The sequence below is a fragment of the Schistocerca piceifrons genome, chromosome 1 (genome assembly GCF_021461385.2).
Source record: "Schistocerca piceifrons isolate TAMUIC-IGC-003096 chromosome 1, iqSchPice1.1, whole genome shotgun sequence".
Classification (NCBI taxonomy): Eukaryota; Metazoa; Arthropoda; class Insecta; order Orthoptera; family Acrididae; genus Schistocerca; species Schistocerca piceifrons.
Window position 1 is genome coordinate 883492374 of NC_060138.1, and position 22090 is coordinate 883514463.

A 22090-nucleotide genomic window follows, 5' to 3' on the forward strand; every position below is an offset into this window, starting at 1 on the left:
AAACGCAGGATGTGGAAGGGGAGGATCAAAGTTGGTACGAGAGGTAGATGGAGGGGATGAGGGCGTCAACAGGGAGGGGGAGTTGGTGGAAGCCACCTTGGACGGGGGTATGGAGAGTGGAGAGATGGAGAGCAGGTGGGACGTGGGAATACAGGCACAGCAGCAGACAGGGGTGGGAGAGGATGGGAGAGACAAGCGGGTGAAGGAGATCAAGTTTACGGGAGATGTAGAGGATCCGTATCCATTAGAGGAAAAGGAGGAGGTGCGGGAACGGAATAAGGTCATATAGGATCCGCATGGGGGAAGGGAGATGGATGCGATAGGTGAAGCGGAGCGCATGGCGTTCTAGGATTTGAAGGGATTTGTAAAAGGTAGGAGGGGTGGAGATCCATGCAGGGTGGGCATAGCAGAGGATAGGGCGGATGAGGGATTTATAGGTGTGGAGGATGGCGGAGGGGTCCAGACCCCATGTACAGCCAGAAAGAAGTTTGAGGAGATGGAGGTAGGAGCGTGCCTTGGCTTGGATTGTCCGGAGATGGGGGGGGGGGGGGGGCCTAGGAGAGGCGACGGTCAAGGGTGACGTCAAGGTATGTGAGGGTGGGGGTAAGGGTGATAGGACGGCCATAAATGGTGATATAGAAGTCGAGGAGACGGAAGGAAGGGATGGTTTTGCCTACAATGATCGCCTGCGTCTTGCAAGGATTGACCTTGAGCAACCACTGGTTGCACCAAGTGGTGAACCAGTCAAGATGGGATTGGAGAAGGTGTTGGGAGCGGACAGCTCTGCCATTGCACTGCCCTTTTATACGTTGTGTACGTGATACTACCGCCATCTGCATATGGGCATATCGCTATTCCTGACTTTTGTCGCCTCAATGTACTAGCGAGTATTCATTCCTGTTGTCATATTCGATAGCTCCTATCACCTCGATTCCAGGAGCAAGAGAGAGCAAGAGAGAGGTGTGGTTCTCGATAGTCGCTGTTGCCTTGTGAACTTTCTCACAGCCACGTACGAAAACGAGACTCGTTGCAGAATACGATAAAATGCCACTCAGTGTCGCAGCTGACCCTTGCTTTGCACTGTGCAAAATAAGTGCTGTCTGTCGTGTGGAGTAAACGGTAAACTGTGCAAGGAAACTCGAGATCTCATCCACGCTTCCAGTTACTTATTCCCGACGTCTCTTAGTGACACTCTTGCCTGTGAGCTCCGCCCGGATTTCAGCTGTTGTCACCTGTCTGTCAGTACGATCCTACGACCTTCCGGTGGCGTGGTCCTTCTGAAAATCCCCGTACCTAATCTTCATGTTACCGTGCTCTTGAGGCCACCTCGACACCAGACGCTGTGGAGTTATTGTACTGTAGCCAGCTGTCTGTGAGATCTGTCAGGATGACGTTCCCGTGTCCTTCATGCCTTCCTCAAAGTCCGAAAGACGACTATAAACTGCACACGTACGTCTTCTGTACACACTGTGGTGCGATCTCCACCTTAAAAGTTCCAGTACGCCACACACACCCAATATTCATCACACACTCACACCTTCCTTCATGTATAGTAAAGGCTTTATTCGCAAATGGATAAAATTTTAATCAATGTTTACCACAGGCATAACCCGCTCGAGATCATATTTCCAGAAAACCGACTCACGATTTGGTGCCCTTCGCCCTCCTTCCCCCCTCAACCCTCCAGCGCTGTAGCTAATTTTGCACTCTCAGCGCGGCACCCGCAAATGTCGCATGTGTCACTTTTGCTTGGAACCGACACTGCCCTTTTTTTATTTTTATTTTTATTTTTATTTAGTCAACAGCCCTCTCCTACTCTTCATCTCAAAGTTGCACTTGCAATCTATATCCTCAATTATTTGCTTGATGTATTCCAATCTCTGTCTTCCTCTACAGTTTTTGCCCACTACAATACCACGGAAGTCATTACTGATGTCGTAATACATGTTCTATCATCCTGTACCTTCTCCTTGTTAGTGTTTTCCACATATTCCTTTCCTCCCTGATACTGCGCATAAGCTCCCCATTCCTTACCTTATCAGCCCCTCTAATTTTCAACATTCTTCAGTAGCACCACATCTCAAATGTTTCGATTCTCTTCTGTTACGGTTTTCCCACAGTTCATGTCTCAGTACCATACAAATATTGCGCTCCAAACGTACATTCTCAGCAATTTCTTCCTCAAATTAAGGCCCATGTTTGATACTAGTAGGTTTTTCTTAGTCAGGAATGCCCTTTTTGCCATTGCTAGTTTGCTTTTGATGTCCTCCATACTCCGTCCGTCATTAGTTATTTTGCTGGCTAGGTAGCAGTATTCCTTAACTTCATCTACTTCGCCGGCCTCTGTGGCCGAACGGTTCTAGACACCTCAGTCTGGAACCGCGCTGCTGCTACGGTCGCAGGTTCGAATCCTGCCTCGGGCATGGATGTGTGTGACGTCCTTAGGTTAGTTACGTTTAAGTAGTTCTAAGTTCTAGGGGACTGATGACCACAGCAGTTGAGTCCCATAGTGCTCAGTGCCATTTGAACCATCTAGGGGACTGATAACCTCACATGTTAAGTCCCATAGTGCTTAGAGCCATTTGAACCATATTTTTCATCTACTTCGCGACCATCAATCCTGATGTTAAGTTTCTAGCTGTTTTCATTTCTGCTACTTCTCATTACCATTGTCTTTCTTCGATTTACTCTCAGTCCACATTCTGTACTCATAAGACTGTTCATTCCATTCAGCAGATCATGTAATTCTTCTTCACTTACACTCAGGATAGCAATGTCATCAGCGTATCGTACCATTTATATCCCTTCACCTTGAATTTTAATCCCACTAGTGAACCTTTCTTTTATTTCCATCGCTTCTTCGATGTACAGATTGAACAGTAGGGACGAAAGACTACATCCGAGTCTTACACTCTTTTTAATCCGAGCACTTAGTTCTTGATCGTCCACTCTTATTATTTCCTCTTTGCTCTTTTTCGTATTGTGTATTACTCGTCTCTCCCCATATCTCACCCCTATTTCTCTCAGAACTTTGAACATCTTACACCATTTTACATCGTCAAAAACTTTTTCCAGCTCGACAAATCCTATGAACGTTACTTGAGTTTTCTTTAGTGAGTTTTCTTTAGTCTTGATTACACTATTAACCGCAACGTCAGAATTGCCTCTCCGATGCCTTTACCTTTCCTAAAGCCAAACTGATCCTCATCTAACACAACCTTAATTTTCTTTTTCATTCTTCTTGTATATTATTCTCGTCAGTAACTTGTATGCACGAGCTTTGAGCTGATTGTGCGATAATTCTCGCATTTGTGAGCTCCTGCAGCCTTCAGATTTGTGTGGATGATATTTTTCCGAAAGTTGGATGGTATATCGCCAGACTGATACGTTCTACACACCAACGTGAATAGTCGTTTTGTTGCCACTTCTCCCAATGATTTTTGAAATTCCTATGGAATGTTATCTGCCCCTTTTGCCTTATTTGATCTAAAGTCCTGTAAAGCTTTCTTAAATTCTGATCCTAATACCGGATCCCCTGTCTCTTCTAGATTGACTCCTGCTTCTTCTTCTATCACATCAGACAAGTCTTCCCCCTCATAGAGGCCTTCAGTGTACTCTTTCCACCTATCCGCTCTCTCCTCTGCATTTTTTCTTTTAGTTTCATCGAAGTTTGTTTTGACTTCCCTATGCGCTGAGTCACTCCTTCCGAAAATCGTTTATTTTTCGATGTCTTCACATTTTTTATGCAGCCATTTCACCTTAGCTTCTCTGTATTTCCTGTTTATTTCCTTATTTTTTGTATTTCGGTATTCCTGAATTTCCCTGAATATTTTTGTACCTCCTTTTTTCGTCGATCTACTGAAATTTTCTTCTGTTACCCATGATTTCTTCGCTGTTACCTTCTTTGTACCTACGTTTTTCTTTTCAACTTGTGTGAGTGCCCTTTTTGGAGATGTTCATTCCTCTTCAACTGTACTGCCTACTGAGGTATTCCTTATTGCAGTATCTATGGCCGTAGAGAACTTCAAGAGTATCACGTCATTCCTTAGTGCTGCCGTCACCCACTTCTTTGCGTATTAATTCTTCCTGACTAATCTCTTAAACTTCAGCCTACTCTTCATCGCTACTACACTGTGATCTGAGTCTATATCTGCTCCTGGGTACGCCTTACAATCCAGTATGTGTTTTCGGAATCTCTGTCTGACCGTGATGTATTCTGACTGAAATCTTCCCGTATCACCCGGCCTTTTCCAAGTATACCACCTCCTCTTGTAATTCTTGAACAGAATATTCGCTATTACTGGCTGAAATTTGTTACAGAACTCAGATAGTCTTTCTTCTCTCTCGTTCCTTGACCCTAGCCCATATTCTCCTGTAACTTTATCTTCTACTCCTTCCCCTAAAACTGCGTTCCAGTCCACCATGACTATTAGATTTTCATCCCCATTTACTTACCTTATTACGCTTTCAAAATCCTCATAGACTCTCTATCTGTTCATCAGCTTGCGACGTCGGTATGTATACTTGAACTATGTCGATTTGGTTTGCTGTCGATTCTGATAAAAATAACCCTAACAGTGAACTGTTCATAGTAACACACTCTCCGCCATACCTTTCTATTCATAACGTATCCTACTCCCGTTATATCATTTTCTGCTGCTGTTGATATTCCCCTATACTCATCTGATCAGAACTCCTTGTCTGTTTTTCCATTTCACTTCACTGACCCCTACTACATCTAGATTGAGCCTTTGCATTTACCTTTCCAGATTTTCTAGCTTCCCTACCACGTTCAGGCTTCTAACAGTCCACGCCCCGACTCGTAGAAAGTTATCCTTTCTTTGGTCATTCAATCTTTTTTTCATGGTCACATCCTCCTTGGCAGTCCCCTCCCGGAAATCCGAATAGGACATTTTCCGGAATCTTTTGCCCGTGGAGAGATCATCATGACACTTTTCAATAACATTACACATGTCCTGTGGATACACCTTATGTATCTTTAATGCAGGTCTTTCATTGCCTTCTGCACTCTCATCCCATTGATCATTACTGACTCTTCCGCCCGCACATAGGCATGGAAATAGTACACTTCGGCACTGTAGCCTGCATTACGTGTTTTCTTACACTTTGTACAGTAGAGGAAATGTTATGGGACCATTTCTTATGATGGCGGACAATGAGTGGTTTGCTGTAATCGTATACATTATTTCTCAAGTCAACATCCCTTTTTCTCAGCACATACTAACGTACAATGGTGAATGAGATTTGTTATAAGAATTTGTTAATCGGTTTCTGACATTCCACACCGATTTTGAGCTAACACTTATTATTTGTGGAAAATTTTAACATAAAAGAGACTTTGAACTGTCATAGGCAAAAGGGCATCATGGATGTCAAGCTTCATACCTATATTTTAAGAAGCTAACGTATTAAGGGCGAATAAGAGACTCCCTTTTCATACTCTCTCATTACAAATACCATGTTATTTGTTTTAAACTACCTATTAACTGGATAATTTGTATACAGCATTGTCACAGGTAACATCCGTGAACACTGCGGTAGTATGTTATATCTGCCCGTCGTACAGAATTACTTTTCTAAACGAATATATTCTTCGAAACGACAAACGTATTTGTCACTGTCGCCTTGAATAGTGATTTACCTGCTGCTACTGCGCCTAACGTGCGTATTGTAATTGAAAACGTTTGCCGGGTTAAAGTCCGTGATCTCTTCCCATCGTACAAGCCGGGACAAATTTTCTGAATGCAAAACACGTTTTTGGGCACATTAAAATGTATATACAAGCATGTGTCATAAATTCATGACTGTAATTCACGTCGTTCGATTCAGTTTTAAGGGTGTTTTATCTTTTTTTCCATAACTACCCTTACCCAGCGACTGCACTTTTTCCAAATACTATCAGTATTTGAAACTATAAAAGTGCGAAAGTTTCGCACTGGTTCCCTGATCTTGTTACCATTTGATGAAATTACGCACATCTTGCGTCGTAGAACTTCTCTTCGAAGGCTCTTTCAAATGCCGAACTAAAAGTACGTGGTTCCGTTTAGGAAATCAAAGTCGCATCATAACACGGCAGCTATAAACATTAAAAATTACTTGCGTACCTCATAAAATTTGCCACATCGTCCGTCTTAGGTTAGTGACTATAACACCCTTTTACATATCTGCTTTTTCTGAGTAAATTGCGGGTAGCCTATATTAACTGCCCCACGCCCTACAGCAAAATTCGAAGTTCCTAAAACTAAAGGAAAGAGGTAGATTTTTCACTTGATATCAGCAGTTTTAGATGAGGGAAGGTCAAAAACAAAAGAGTCTCGTGTAAGGCGTGGAGATGCTGACAATTGGTGATATAGCACCTCGGGTGTTCGCGGTAACATCGGAGGAAAGCGCTGAAGGTTGCCTAGAGCTACAGCTGTAGCAGCAGTTGGCAAGACTGCAGCGGTAAGATGCAGCGGGGAATATGCTGTCATTATCTGTCTTCCTGGGGATCCCCGCGTTGTTCGTACAAGAGATCTCTGCCAACCGTAGTCCCTTATCGCTCTACAAGTGGTGGGTAATCTCGTTTGTGCGCAATAAACTGCGAACTTATGTAATACTGCAGAGAAGTTTTCTTTTAAGCATAAAGTGTCTTAAACATAGTTTCACTGATATATAATACAGGGATATTACCTCTGATGTGAAGACATCTTTCAGCAGACCTTCTTATTCTCCTTCCTCCTGGTTTGCCTGGATCTGACACTTATTGTAACCAGGTGGCCTACCTCGAAATCTGAACCTCAAAACAGAAATATTATGTAAACTCTTTTATACTACTGAATCCGTGATGAAGAACCACCATAGCATTACTTTCGAGGGAATCTGTCTGATAAGGTTACCCAAGCTGGCAGGTAGAGCAACAGTTTGCAAATTAGGGGAGTCGATTTGATCTGCTCCAGGCTCCTCTTCCTATTTCACTATCTATTCGTTCATCTATTCACTCATCTTGTTCTGTGGATCCCATCAAAAAAGAGAACATCTAGAGACGTGGAAAGAATAGATATATACTACTCTGAAATCAGGCGTTACTATTCCAGTTATGTCGTTCTGATATTTGAGCAGGTCTCCGTGGAAGATATAGGAAAACTTAATTAGGAGCTAACATCCGTCATTTCGTTTTTTATTTTTTATTTTAGTCGTTTTCACAACTAACATCGTTAGATTATTAGTCAAAAGAACAACCAACATGTTCATGGAACTGTGTCGCTAAGTTTCAAAGCGAACTGTCATACAGCCGAACCTACCAGTAAACAATGGCTAACTTGTATTTATTCCGATAAAAGTATATCGCATCTATGTACTTTGCAGGTTAAGGCTGACGATTTTTTACTTGTCTTTCTGTTGTGGCTCAGTTAACTCCACATTGGAGATGTGTAGTCAGCCTGTTTAAGTCTTTTGTCTGACACGATGCCACATTCTTGCGTTAATATGACAGATACAGAAAAACCATTGTCAAAGTACCGTCGAGAGGGATGCTTTGCCGTATTTTACTGAATGTTTTTGACCTTCTTTACTACGTTTCTTTTTTACTCACTATGTTCTCGATGTGACACTCACGTTGTAATTATACTGCTTCATTCACAGGACATAAACTTTCTTGTAAAGAACGGGAAGCGATCTGATAAAATAGCAAAATCCAACAGATAAAAGGCCGTTAGATACACATAAGAATGAAACTCAGCTTTATCGATCCGTACAAAGACAGCATATCAGCACAAATTCTCGGCAGCCATGGAGGCTTCGATGCAAGCTGGCCTGTGATACACGTCCATCAACAACTTGATGCCCTACTGCTCAAGACTCTCCATTACTGTGCACAGGTCTTCGGCGGAGGTGGCCGTATTACACAGGGTGATTCAAAAAGAATACCACAACTTTAAAAATGTGTATTTAATGAAAGAAACATAATATAACCTTCTGTTATACATCATTACAAAGAGTATTTAAAAAGGTTTTTTTTCACTCAAAAACACGTTCAGAGATGTTCAATATGGCCCCCTCCAGACACTCGAGCAATATCAACCCGATACTCCAACCGTTCCACACTCTCTGGAGATGTTCGAGAATTGGCTGTTCCCTCAGCTCGAACAAGAAGCACAACAATTCATATTTCAGCAGGATGGAGCGCCACCACATTGGCACTTATCTGTCCGTAACTACCTGAACGTCAACTACCCGAGGCGATGGATCGGCCGCCAGGTAGCCCGTGACAGAGCACTTCATCACTGGCCTCCAAGAAGCCCTGATCTTACCCCCTGCGATTTTTTCTTATGGAGGTATGTTAAGGATATGGTGTTTCGGCCACCTCTCCCAGCCACCATTGATGATTTGAAACGAGAAATAACAGCAGCTATCCAAACTGTTACGCCTGATATGCTACAGAGAGTGTGGAACGAGTTGGAGTATCGGGTTGATATTGCTCGAGTGTCTGGAGGGGGCCATATTGAACATCTCTGAACTTGTTTTTGAGTAAAAAGAACCTTTTTAAATACTCTTTGTAATGATGTATAACAGAAGGTTATATTATGTTTCTTTCATTAAATACACATTTTTAAAGTTGTGGTATTCTTTTTGAATCACCCTGTATACTCCGACCATTCGCAGTTTAGTTTAGAGCCTGGCGGACAACGCGTTTACATTTGGAGCCATTCTGCAGGGTAAAATCACATTTGTGCCCGAAACCTTTTAATGTTGTGGTAGTGATTTGATGGTAGGGATAGTACCAATGGACGTGCAGACAAGAAAATAGACGCCCTGCCTCACGATAGGACGTCCCCTTTTAATTTTTTTATGAACACCACAAGACAGCGCTATTGAGATTATTTTAAAATTTGTCTTCTGTTATTGTTAACGCAATGGCAGCTCAGAATGATCGGATACAGCACAACTCAATTTCGTGTAATACGTGTTAAAGACAGGATAACTGATTCATATCCGAGTCCGGAACACTAAAGAACTGTACCGCGCAAGTTCGTTGCTTGTTTTTCTTTTTTCCTAAAATAAAAGAAGTTGTCTGTAGGCCCCTGTTCGTATTCTTACCAATGGTAAATGTGCAGTACTTATTAGAAATGCGGTTGTTTTATTGATAACCAATTAAATTTGAAATGCGAGATGTAGTACACTTTTGTTATATGTGGTATTCATAATCTTATTATACTCTGGAGAGCCAAAGAAACTAGTACACCTCCCTAATATCGTGTAGGGCCTCATAAGTGCCTCAAAACGACGTAGCATGGACTCGACTAATGTCTGAAGTAGTGCTGGAAGGAACTGATAATATGAATCCTGCAGGGTGTTCATAAATTCGTAAAAGTACGAGGGAGTGGAGATCTATTCTGAACAGCATGTTGCAAGGGATCCCAGATATGCTCAATAATGTTCATGTCTGGGGAATTTGTTGGCCAGTGGAAATGTTTAAACTCAGAAGAGCGTTCCTAGAACTACTCTTTAGCAATTCTTGACTTGTGGGGTGTCACATTGTCGTCCTGGAATTGTCCAAGTCAGTCGCAATGCACAGTGGACATGAATGGATGCAGGTGATAAGACAGGATGCTTACGTACGTGTCACATGTCAGAGACGCGTCTACACGTATCAGGGGTCCCACATCACTCCAACGGCACACGCCCCACACCATTACAGAGCCTCCACCAGCTTGAACAGTCCCCTGCTGACATGCAGGGTCCATGGATTCATGATGTTGTCTCCATACCCGTACACGTCCATCCGATCGATACAATTTGAAACGAGACTCGTCCGACCAGGCAACATGTTTCCATTCATCAACAGTCTAATGTCAGTATTAACGGGCCCAGGCGAGACGTAAAGCTTTGTGCCGTGCTATCATCAATGGTACACAAGTGGGCCTTGGGCTCCGAAAGCCCATATCCATGATGTTTCGTTGAATGGTTCGCAGACTGACACATGTTGATGGCACAGCATTGAAATATGCAGCAATTTGCGGAAGGATTGCACTTCTGTCACACTGCATGATTCTCTTCATCGTCGTTGGTTCCGTTCTTGCAGAATCTTTTCCGGCCGCAGCGATGTCAGAGATTTGATGTTTTACCGGAGTCCTGATATTCACGGTACTCTCGTGAAATGGTTGTATGGGAAAATCCCCACTTCATCGCTACCGCAGAGATTCTGTGTCCTACCGCCCGTGCGCCGACTGTAACACCACATTCAAACTCACTTAAATCTTGATAACATGCCATTGTAGCAGCAATAACCAATCTAAAAACTGCAACAGACAGTTGTCTTATTCGCGCGTTGTCGAGCGCAGCGTCGTATTCTGCCTCTTCACGTATCTCTGTATTTGAATATGCACGCCTGTATCAGTTTCTTTGGTGCTTCAGTGTACATGAGAATGTTTCATATCCGCAGACCTTCCTCACAGTCTAAGACCATTTGCCTGATTTAAGCCGACCACATTTGCGTGTAAGAACTTCGTTGAAAATTCCTGCCAGACAAAAAATTAGTGGCCCCCAGGAGATAACACGATAGTGCCGTGTAAACTCCGCCTCTGGTTTTGATGTTGGCCGTAGTTCAGTGAGGAAGAGCGTTCACATTTTTTTTTTTTTTTTTTTTTACCTATGTCACATCCAATTGAAACCACACTTGATTACTAGATCCTGTAGAGCTACGAAATCACGGATATGTTTATTGCCGCACTTCACTCTTTGTTACAAATGGTCTTAGACATTTTCTGTGGGACCAGGCGGGTCAATTTCGGTGCTGTAGCATGTCTGCGTGTTCATCGAACTGCGAACGTATGGGTACCGCCATATAAACATGACTTTTGTCATCTACAAGACGGCGGTGTTCACAGAATACTCTTCGCGACTGCTACGGGCGCAGGTTCGAATCCTGTCTCGGGCATGGATGTGTGTAATGTCTGTAGGTTAGTAAGGTTTCAGTAGTTCTAAGTTCTAGGGGACTGATGACCACAGATGTTAAGTCCCATAGTGCTCAGAGCCATTTGAACCATTTGAACCACAGAATACTCATCATCAATGTGTAGATGGTAAGCCAACACTTCGTCATCAAGAATGTTGAAACAAACATCCTGGTTCATATTTACGGCAACTTGAATAAGAGTGCCCAAGTAACGACACGAAAAACGCCACAAAATCATCACAGAACCAACCCCAGCTCGAGCAACACCCTCCACGCATGGCGTGTTAAACGCATCATTGGTCCGTCACTGCACCCCACGCCTTCTGTCTTTTGAAAAGAGGAAAAACCGCGACTCCTCCGGCCGCAGTTCACGCCTCCAGCCAACTAAGACCAAATAAGTAGAATAGCAGATAAAATTCGTGTAGACGGAAATTTTTGTACTGTGGTAGCAGGAAGTGCCATAGTGCCATGAAGAACGTAATAAAAATCCCGACCGGTGGGGTATGAGCGCGTATGTGTGTGTGTGTGTGTGGGGGGGGGGGGGGGGGGGGGAAGAGAAGGTGAGTCACTTAAAGGTATTTGGAACACTGTTGCAGAAACAATGAAAAAAGTATGCCAAATTTAAAAGAACACAGAATCTTCAAGACTGGCGATGTTTTACTGAAACTGGAAACTCAGCGCGGAACTCAATGCGAGATGCTTTTAATAGCTTTCACAACGAAACACTGTCTCGAAATCTGGAAGCAGATCCAAAGAGATTCTGATCGTATGTAAACTACACAAGAGGCAAGCCAAAATTAATGCCTTCACTGCGAGCAATGGTAATATTACCGATTCAGCACCACCAAAGCAAACTTATTAGTTTTCCGAAATTCTTTCACCAAAGAAGACGAAGTAAATATTCCAAAATTCGAATCAAGAATAGCTTCCAACATGAGTAACTTAGAACTAGATATCCCCGATCTAGCGAAGCAGCTTAAATCACTTAATATAAGCAAGTTTCGCGGTCCAGATAGTATACCAGTCCGGTTTCTTTCAGAGTATGCTGACACAATAGCTCCATACTTAGCAACGATATACAATTGCTCGCTCGATGAAAGATCCGTACCAAAAGATTGGAAAGTTGCACAGCTTGCACCAGTTCTCAAGAAAGAAAATAGGAGCAATCCGATGAACTACAGACCCATATCACTAAAGTCGATTTGCAGCAGAATTATGGGACATATACTGAGTTAGAACATTCTGAATTACCTTGAATAAAACTATCTATTGACACATAGTCATCACGAATTCAGAAAATATTGTTCTTGCGAAACACAACTAGCTCTTTGTTCGCACAAAGTAATAAGTGCTATCAACACGGAATCTCAAATTGATTCCATATTTCCAGAAGGCTTTTGACACCGTTCATCATAAGACTTCTACTCAAATTGTGGGTCTGTGTCAGGATCGCGTCAATTGTGTAGCTTGATTCGCGTTTGCTGTCAGATAGGTCACAGTACGTAGTAATCGACGAAAATCATTGAATAAAATAGAAGTGATTTCCAGTATCATTTTTTACAAGTAATGCTGTCATTTACCGTATAGTAAAGTAATCAGAAGATCAAAATCAATTGCAAACTGATTTAGAAGAAACATCTGTATGGTGCGAAAAGTGGAAATTGCCACTGAATTACGAAACCTGTGAGGTCATCCACATCAATAAGACAAGAAATCCATTAAATTAGGTTACACGATAAATCACACAAAAATAAAGATTATAAATTCAAATAAATACCTGTGAATTACAATTACGAACGACTTAAATTGGGACTCTCACTTAAATAATGTTGAATGGAACGCAAACCAAAGGCTGATTTTTACTGGCAGAACACTTAGAAGATGCAATAGCAACATTGTCCTCCGAAAGCGAAAAACCCACATAGGGGGACATGATTATTTTAGTAATATGAGAGAAATCAGAGCTCGTACAGATTATTTTAGTCTTCATTTTTCCCGCGCGCTGTTTGAGAGAGAGTGCCACGGTACAGGAAGAGTCTGAAGGTGGCTCGAAGAACCTCGAGCCAGGCACTTAAGTGTGAATTAGAGAGTCACGTAGAAGTATATGTAGTTGTAGATGTGAACCACCGACTTCTAGTGAAAATGTTCCCCAGTACAAAATTGAAGTATATTAAATTCTGTAGAAGAAAGATCATATAGACAGATTCTAAGTAAATCAATGCACAGTTCTTCACTACCAGGAGGGAAATCGATTCTTAGTCCTTCTATATGACGGCAGAAGCGGAAAACGCAACTATTTGGGCTACGAATGCTGCTCGCTTTTCAGTTTACAGTGAAACTGCACCGCCTCAGCACTTCTTGTCCACTTCTCTTACGTGAGTAGACAACATAACTTCCCTCAATGAGCTCCTGTTCATATAGAGGAGTCACCAGCGATTTATAAGGTGCGTTTCGGAGGATCGATATACACTATGTGATCAAAAGTATCCGGACACCCCCAAAAACATACGTTTTTCATATTAGATTCATTGTGCTGCCACCTACTGCAAGGTACGCCATATCAACGACCTCAGTAGTCATTAGACATCGTGAGAGAGCAGAATGGGGCGGTCTACGGAACACACGTACTTCGAATGTGGTCAGGTGGTTGGGTGTCACTTGAATCATACGTCTGTACGCGAGATTTCCACACTCCCAAACATCCCTAGGTCCACTATTTCCGATGTGATAGTGAAGTGGAAACGTGAAGGGAAACATACAGCACAAAAACGTACAGCTCGACTTCGTCTGTTGACTGAAAGAGATCGCCGATAATTAAAGAGGGTCGTAATGTGTAATAGTCAGAAATCTATCCAGATCATCACACAAAAATTCCAAACTGCATCAGCATCCACTGCAAGTACTATGACAGTTAGGCAGAATGTGAGAAAACTTGGATTTCATGGTCGAGCGGCTGCTCGAAAGCCACACATCAGGCCGGCAAATGCCAAACGACGGCTCACTTGGTGTAAGGAGCGTAAACATTGGACGATTAAACACTGGAAAAACGTTGCGTGGAGTGACGAATCACGCTACACAATGTGGCGATCCGATGGCAGGGTGTGGGTATGGCGAATGCCGGGTGAACGTCATCTGCCAGCGTGTGAAGTGCCAACAGTAAAATTCAGAGGCGGTGGTGTTATGATGTGGTCGTGTTTTTCATGGAGGGGGTTTGCACCCTTTGTTGTTTTGCGTGGCACGCTGTAATGGACTGGCCTGCACAGAGTGTTGATCTGAATCCTACAGAACACCTCTGGGATGTTTTGGAGCTCCGACTTCGTGCCAGGCCTCACCGACCGACATTGATACCTCTCATCAGTGCAGCACCTTCCAGCACCTGATTGAACGTATGCCTGCGAGAGTGGAAGTTGTCATCAAGGCTAAGGGTGGGCCAACACCATACTGAATTCCAGCATTACCAACGGAGGGCACCACGAACTTGTAAGTCATTTTCAGCCAGGTGTCCTGATACCTTTGATGACATAGTGTACATCGTGAAACACCCCTGGTTGCTTCTTGTGACGGAGTGGGGAATCACTTGCTCACTCTTAAGGCTGCAGGCCTTTGAAGCAGGGAAGTGCATGACGACAGTACGGCGATCTACTTTCCCTCGCACGTCTACCCTCCATTCCTCCCCCCTCCACTCCGTTGCAACCCGTTACACTCCAGAACATAATTTGTACCTTAATACGGCTCTGTTGCACTTATACGTGGTATACACATTAAATATTTGCTCTTAACTAAAGTCATTTAATAATAAACATTAATTTTATAGCATTGAAACACTAATTTAATAATGTGTTATCCTTCCATCCCCTGTAACTCGGAAACCATAAACCCAAGAGAAAGAAACAAGTTGTTCTTTTCTTTATAGAGTATTTAACGTAGTTTAATTTTATAGTGAAAAATATTTTTATCAGAAACCGTGGTATTCCAGTTATTTAAGAAAAACATAAACCGACCTTTAAGCGCCACCCTCTCAACCCGTCCTCCACCCTCACACACGGTCAGGAATTTTAATATGTTGTTCATGGCACTACCTCCTACAATTGTAAAAAAATTTGCGCCTACTCAAATTTTTCCCTAATTTTTCTTCGTTTGCTGTAATATCTGTGTCGCCGTGAGCAGTGGGCTTTTGCGAAGTAATGTCCGTTACATGCATTGTTCGCTCGGAGTCTGGTTGAAATGGACCTGCATTCACCGGCAGCAGAAACTCTTGCCGAGTTTGAAACCGACACTCTTCTCTGGTGCCTGTTGGTTACGATCTTTTCCGATCACTGTGCTCACCCCGTGTTACATGGCTGCGAGTGGTGCACCATTCCTTGTAAACATGTTGGACAGCCTCCTTTGATAAACTAACAAATCGGACAACTTCATTTACATGTGGTCATGGGTACGCTGAAATACGGATGCTCATTTCTGCCTTCTTTCCCGTTTCCGCTTTGCTGTGCTGGTTCCGTACAACCGACACCAACACTTAGACCAGCGATGGAGGGGTCACGTGACCGACTGGTACCATTACCTATAAGATCTACAGCGCTCCAAGGCGATCGGACTGTTTGTTCAAAAGGGTGACTGATGTTTTCACCGCTGAACTTACAATGTAATTCTCATACCAGTAATTGGTAAATGCGTCGATGTAGTTATTAATAAGCGTCTGATTTAGAGCAATATTGTTACATCTCAGAAGTGGTTCTTGGCCTGCAGTTCTTAGACTGTAATTACAGCTATTACCTACGTCTGCAGACAATTTTTCTTCAGTCTGTGCTTCGGTTTTTCACGGAGTCTTCCTGTCAGAAGGATGTTCTCAAGTATACTTCTGATAGTTTGACTAGTGTCTTCCTGTCATGTAGAGGTACATCATGTCGCTTCATTAGTTTTTTTCCTTAGTCTTTTATGTAGCTTATTAACACTAAATTGTAGTTAGAATTTCATAGTATGAAGACACATGTAGTCTTAAGTCGGTACTGAAAAGTAATGGAAGGATCTCTGTCGTAATAATTATGCGGCTACTCTCCGGCGCCGCAGCTTGCAGTCGAAGTTAATTTCTCCTGGGGAACTTAAGTAGACTGATGGAAATTGCCTCTTTGTCTCCGTTCCTGAATCTACACTACTGGCCATTAAAATTGCTACACTAAGAACAAATGCCAATGATAAACGGGTATTCATTGGACAAATATATTATACTAGAACCGACATGTGATACATTTTCACGCAATTTGGGTGCATAGATCCTGAGAAATCAGTACCCAGAACAACCACATCTGCGTATGCGTATGGGCATTGAGTCAAACAGAGCTTGGATGGCGTGTACAGGTATAGCTGCCCTTGTTGCTTAAACACGATACCACAGTTCATCAAGAGCAGTGACTGGCGTATTGTGACGAGCCAGTTGCTCGGCCACCATTGACCAGACGTTTTCAATTGGTGAGAGATTTGGAGAATGTGCTGGCCAGGGCAGCAGTCGAACATCTTCTGTATCCAGAAAGGCCCGTACAGGACCTGCAACATGGGGTCGTGCATTATCCTGCTGAAATGTAGGGTTTCGCAGTGGTCGGATGAAGGATAGAGCCACGGGTCGTAACACATCTGAAATGTAACGTCCACTGTTCAAAGTACCGTCAATGCTTACAAAAGGTGACCGAGACGTGTAACCAATCGCAACCCATACCATCACGCCGGGTGATACGCCAGTATGGCGATGACGAATACACGCTTCCAATGTGCGTTCACCGCGATGTCGCCAAACACGGATGCGACCATCATGATGCTGTAAACAGAACCTGGATTCATACGAAAAAATGACGTTTTGCCATTCGTGCACCCAGTTTCGTCGTTGAGTACACCATCGCCGGCGCTCCGGTCTGTGATGCAGCATCAAGGGTAACCGCAGCCATGGTCTCCGAGCTGATAGTCCATGCTGCAGCAAACGTCGTCAAACTGTTCGTGCGGATGGTAGTTGTCTAGCAAACGTCCCCATCTGTTGACTCAGGGATCGAGACGTGGCTGCACGATCCGTTACAGCCATGCGGATAAGATGCCTGTCATCTCGACTGCTAGTGATACGAGGCCGTTAGGATCCAGCACGGCGTCCCGTATTACCCTCCTGAACCCACCGATTCCATATTCTGCTTACACCCATTGGATCTCGACCAATGCAAGCAGCAATGTCGCGATACGATAAACTGCAGTTGCGATAGACTACAATCCGACCTTTTTCAAAGTCGGAAACGTGATGGCACGCATTTCTCCTCCTTACGCGGGGCATCACAACAACGTAACTGCTGTTTGTGTATGAGAAATCGGTTGGAATTTTTCCTCATGTCAGCACGTTGTAGGTGTCGCCACCGTCGCCAACATTATGTGAATGCTCTGAAAAGCTAATCATTTGCATATCACAGCATCTTCTTCCTGTCGGTTAAATTTCGCGTATGTAGCACGTCATCTTCGTGGTGTAGCAATTTTAATGGCCAGTAGTGTAATAGACGAATAGACAGTTTGGACTGATGTCCATGTATCAAGAAGAATGCACCCTTGTAAAGTGATCTCGTTTGAAAATTTCTGTTTCATGCCATTTTGCTGTTGGTTGCAGTAGATTAGCAGCGCCACAGATTAACACAACTTGAGAAAAAATTACAAAAATATAAACCAAAAACGTTACTTGAAGAAGCAATCAGTGTGAAACACGTGATAGCGTCGAAATAGCACTTGAGACTACAGTAAATAAATAAAATGTTTGAAACGTACAAAAAGGATGCATAGCATGAGCATAGTTCAAGAAATGTCACAATTACGTGTCGTTGTCTTGAACAGCAATACAATATACACACTGAGGTGACAAAAGTCATGGATATCTCCTAATATCGTGTCGGACCTCCTTCTGGCCTGCGTTTTGCGGCAGCTTGACGAGGATGTACTCCACATGTCGTTGCAAGTCACCTGCGGAAACACTGAGCCATGCTGCCCCTACAGCCATCCATAATTGCAAAGTGTTGCCGGTGCAGGATTTTGTGCACTAACTGACCTCTCGATTACATACCATAAATGTTCGCTGAGATTCACGTCAGGCGATCTGAGTGGCCAAGCCATTCATTGGAACTATCTAGAAAGTTCTTTAAACAAATCACGGACAATTGTAGCCCGGTGACATGGCATCGTTGTTTGAGAACATGAAGTGCATGAATGGATGCAGATGGTCTCCAAGTAGCCGAACATAGCCATTTCCAGTCAAAGAGCGGTTCAGTTGGACCAGAGGCCCCAGTCCATTCCATTAAACACAGCCACGCCGTTGTTGAAAACTTGTGTCCATAGTTTCGTGGGGTTTGCGCCACAGTCGAACCCTACCATCAGCTCTTACAAACTGAAATCGGGACTCATTTGACTAGGCCACGGTTTTCTAGTCGTCTAGGGTAAAACTGACATGGTCACGAGACCAGAAGAGGCGCAGCAGGCGATATCGTGCTCTTAGCAAAGGCACTCGCGTCGGTCGTCTGCTGCCATAGTCCACTAACTCCAAATTTCGCCGCGCTTTCCTAACGGTGGTTCGTCGTATCTCCTACATTCATTTCTACGGTTATTTCAAGCAGTGTTGCTTGTCTCTTAGCACTGACAACTCCACGGGAACACCGCTTCTCTTGGTCATTAAGTGAAGGCCATCGGCCACTATTTTGTCCGTGATGAGAGATGATGCCTGAAATTTCGTATTCTCGTCACACTCTTGACACTGTGGATCTAGGAATACTGAATTCCGTAACGATTTCCGAAATGGAATGTCCCGTGCGTCTAGCTCAAACTACCACTCCGCGTTCAAAGTCTGTTAATTCTCGTCGTGCGGCTATAATCACGTCGGAAACTTTTTCACATGGATCACCTGAGCACAAACGACAGTTCCGCCAATGCAGTGCCCTGTTATACCTGGTGTGCGCGGTACTTCCGCCATCTGCATATGTGCATATCGCTATCCCGTGACTTTGGTAACTTCAGTGTAGAGTGTACCCTGTTATACCTGGTGTGCGCGGTACTTCCGCCATCTGCATATGTGCATATCGCTATCCCGTGACTTTGGTAACTTCAGTGTAGAGTGCTGGTTGATGTTGCCTGTGAGAACCACATTACGTCAGTGATGATCGTCCAGCAAGCTCCGTACACCGACCCTCCCCCAAATCTAAATATGTTCTGTGGGATTCACGTATGGGGATCGACTTGACAATTGTATAAACAGAATCATCAGTTATGGAAGCGTGCTTTCAGGTCGAGAGTTGTCCTGTGTAGTGAAATTTCCCGTGTTCGATCGGCATATGGACGCACGTGACATCAAGGATGGTGGCTTTATAGACCTGAGCGGTCAGTGTTCTACATTTGCCCCCCCAGGCTACATACAAAAGACAGACACGTATTAAAGCACGGTTTTTGAATCAGCTCAGTGCACGTCTTGGCTTGCCATCCGTAAACCCTCCTTCTGTAACGAGAGGCACGTACATGCCTGGCCGGCCGGCATACATTCAGCTTTCGTGGGTACTTTATCCACGGTGCGCTATAGTTTCACCCTTCACGTCCATGCAGCAACGACAGGGCACAACTGGTATGACGTCATGGCCTTGTACCATCGAACGCATAACAAACATATCCGTCATCGGCACGCATCTTATTCCCTGGCCATCCTGGGATCTGTACGTTCTCCTTCCATGAACAACAAAAGGAGGGGCAATTAACCACTTCGTCTCTTCTGACTGAGCTGCACTTGCCTCCAAAAAATGTGTGTGAAACCTTACGGGACTTAACTGCCAAGGTCATCAGTCCCTAAGCTTACACATTACTTAACCTAAATTACCCTAAGGACAATCACATACACCCATGCCCGAGGGAGGATTCGAACCTCCGCCGGGACTAGCCGCACAGTCCATGACTGCAGCGCCTGAGACCGCGCGGCTGATCCCGCTCGGCACTTGCCTCCAGTCAGGTAACGGCGTCTATCGAATTTCGTCAGGCAAATAACGGTCTAAAGTCTTCCATCAGACTGGCTGTCCCAACGGTACTATGTTGCTCGTAGCACCAGCGTTGCTGCCCTAGTCTTAAAACACAGTCGCCTGCTACACACAGTTGATATAAGCTCCGTTTTGTGGTAGTTTCCTACAGCACTACTGACGTATAATTCACATCACTTTTTCAAGTACTTCATGTTTTTGCTACCTTCTGCTCCTGCACTACTTCCATGTTCTGTGTCAAGTGTGGTTTAGTGTCCTGAGAGCGTTCCACTTGAAGCTTATGGTGTCACAAAGTATTATTCTCAAGACCATTCTATATTTTTACTGTGATCGAAACAGGCCATAGACCGCTTGACTGACGTCGGTATCTCGAGACTATACCAAAGACGCGTTCAAATAAGCAAGTAACCTCTTTGCAGAAAATTATGAAATTTGGGAAGGTAACAATATGATTGCCTCCGAATGGGATGCCTTCAGACATTGTCTATACCTGCATCTGTATTCTGCAAACCGTTGTGTGAAGTGCATGGCAGAGAGTACTTCTCATTTGCCATATGTTAGTTGTTCCCCTTCCATTCGTGTACGGAGCACGAGGAGAAGTCTGCTTAAATACTCTTTGAGCGTGCTGTAATTAGTTTAATCTTGTATTGTGATAAGAGGAATGGATGAGGCTGTGGCATATTCCTCATGTTAGTTTTGCGGTGAATAGGCGATAGTATCATCTCAAATGGATTTTGCTACTAGGCGGTATCCATTGCATACACCACCTTGCTTACGTCTTTCTGTAGACGGGCAAGAAGTGAGGTCGGTTTGAAAAGATAATATGTTTTCTAGGGGCAGAGGCAGGTGCGCCCCGCCCCTCCCCTCCCCCCCATTCATACACACACACACACACATAGACACACACACGCACACACACACGTCGGCGCGCTTAATTACGAGTATAAGCGACCGCCTACCCAAGTGCACTGTGAACTCGGCACGCTCTTTCGAACTGCACAAGGGGCTGTATGTGGTAATTTCTGTTATCAAAAGAATATTGAGAAAGAGATCCCTATCTTTTTTTAAAAGAGGTTGTCATTAGGGAGTTACCAAATCTTTTTGAGCAGTTTATGTAGTTTTGCCTCGAGAAAGCCTGCTTAAAGTTCTTATGTACATCGCGTAGAATACTATTAACACCACCACTCGTTGCTGATGTTACCGTCCGCTTTAGGTTATTCCGCGTTCCTGTCATTCACATACACACCGTCGACTGCTGACGCTTGTGTTGTCACTCTGTCCCATTTTCATTTACAGTAATTCCTGTCTATTTCTTGTTGTTGAGAAATCACTAAAGTTTTGCGAAATCCACGACGTCCTGCTGATGCGTTATGAAACCTGTTACCGTCTGTCGTCGAATAGTCAAAATATTTGATAATGCAAAACCTTAACCTGTACAGGGTGGTCTATTGATCGTGACCGGGCCAAATATCTCACGAAATAAGCGTCAAACGAAAAAACTACAAAGAACGAAATTTGCCTGGCTTGAAGGGGGAAATCAAATGGCGCTGTGGTTGGCCCGCTAGATGGCGCTACCATAGGTCAAACAGATATCAAATGCGTTTTTTTAAATAGGAACCCCATTTTTATTACATATTCGTGTAGTACGTAACAAAATTTGAATGTTTTAGATGGACCACTTTTTTCGCTTTATGATAGATGGCGCTGTAATAGTCGCAAACATATGGCTCACAATCTTAGATGAACAGTTAGTAATAGGTAGGTTTTTTAAATTAAAATACAGAACGTAGGTACGTTTGAACATTTTATTTCCGTTGTTCCAATGTGATACATGTACCTTTGTGAATTTATCATTTCTGAGAAGCATGCTGTTACAGCGTGATTACCTGTAAATACCACATTAATGCAATAAATGCTCAAAATGATGTCCATCAACCTCAATGCATTTGGCAATACGTGTAACGACATTCCTCTCAACAACGAGTAGTTCGCCTTCCGTAATGTTCGCACATGCATTGACAATGGGCTGACGCATGTTGTCAGGCGTTGTCGGTGGATCACGATAGCAAATATCCTTCAACTTTCCGCACAGAAAGAAATCCGGGGACAGTGA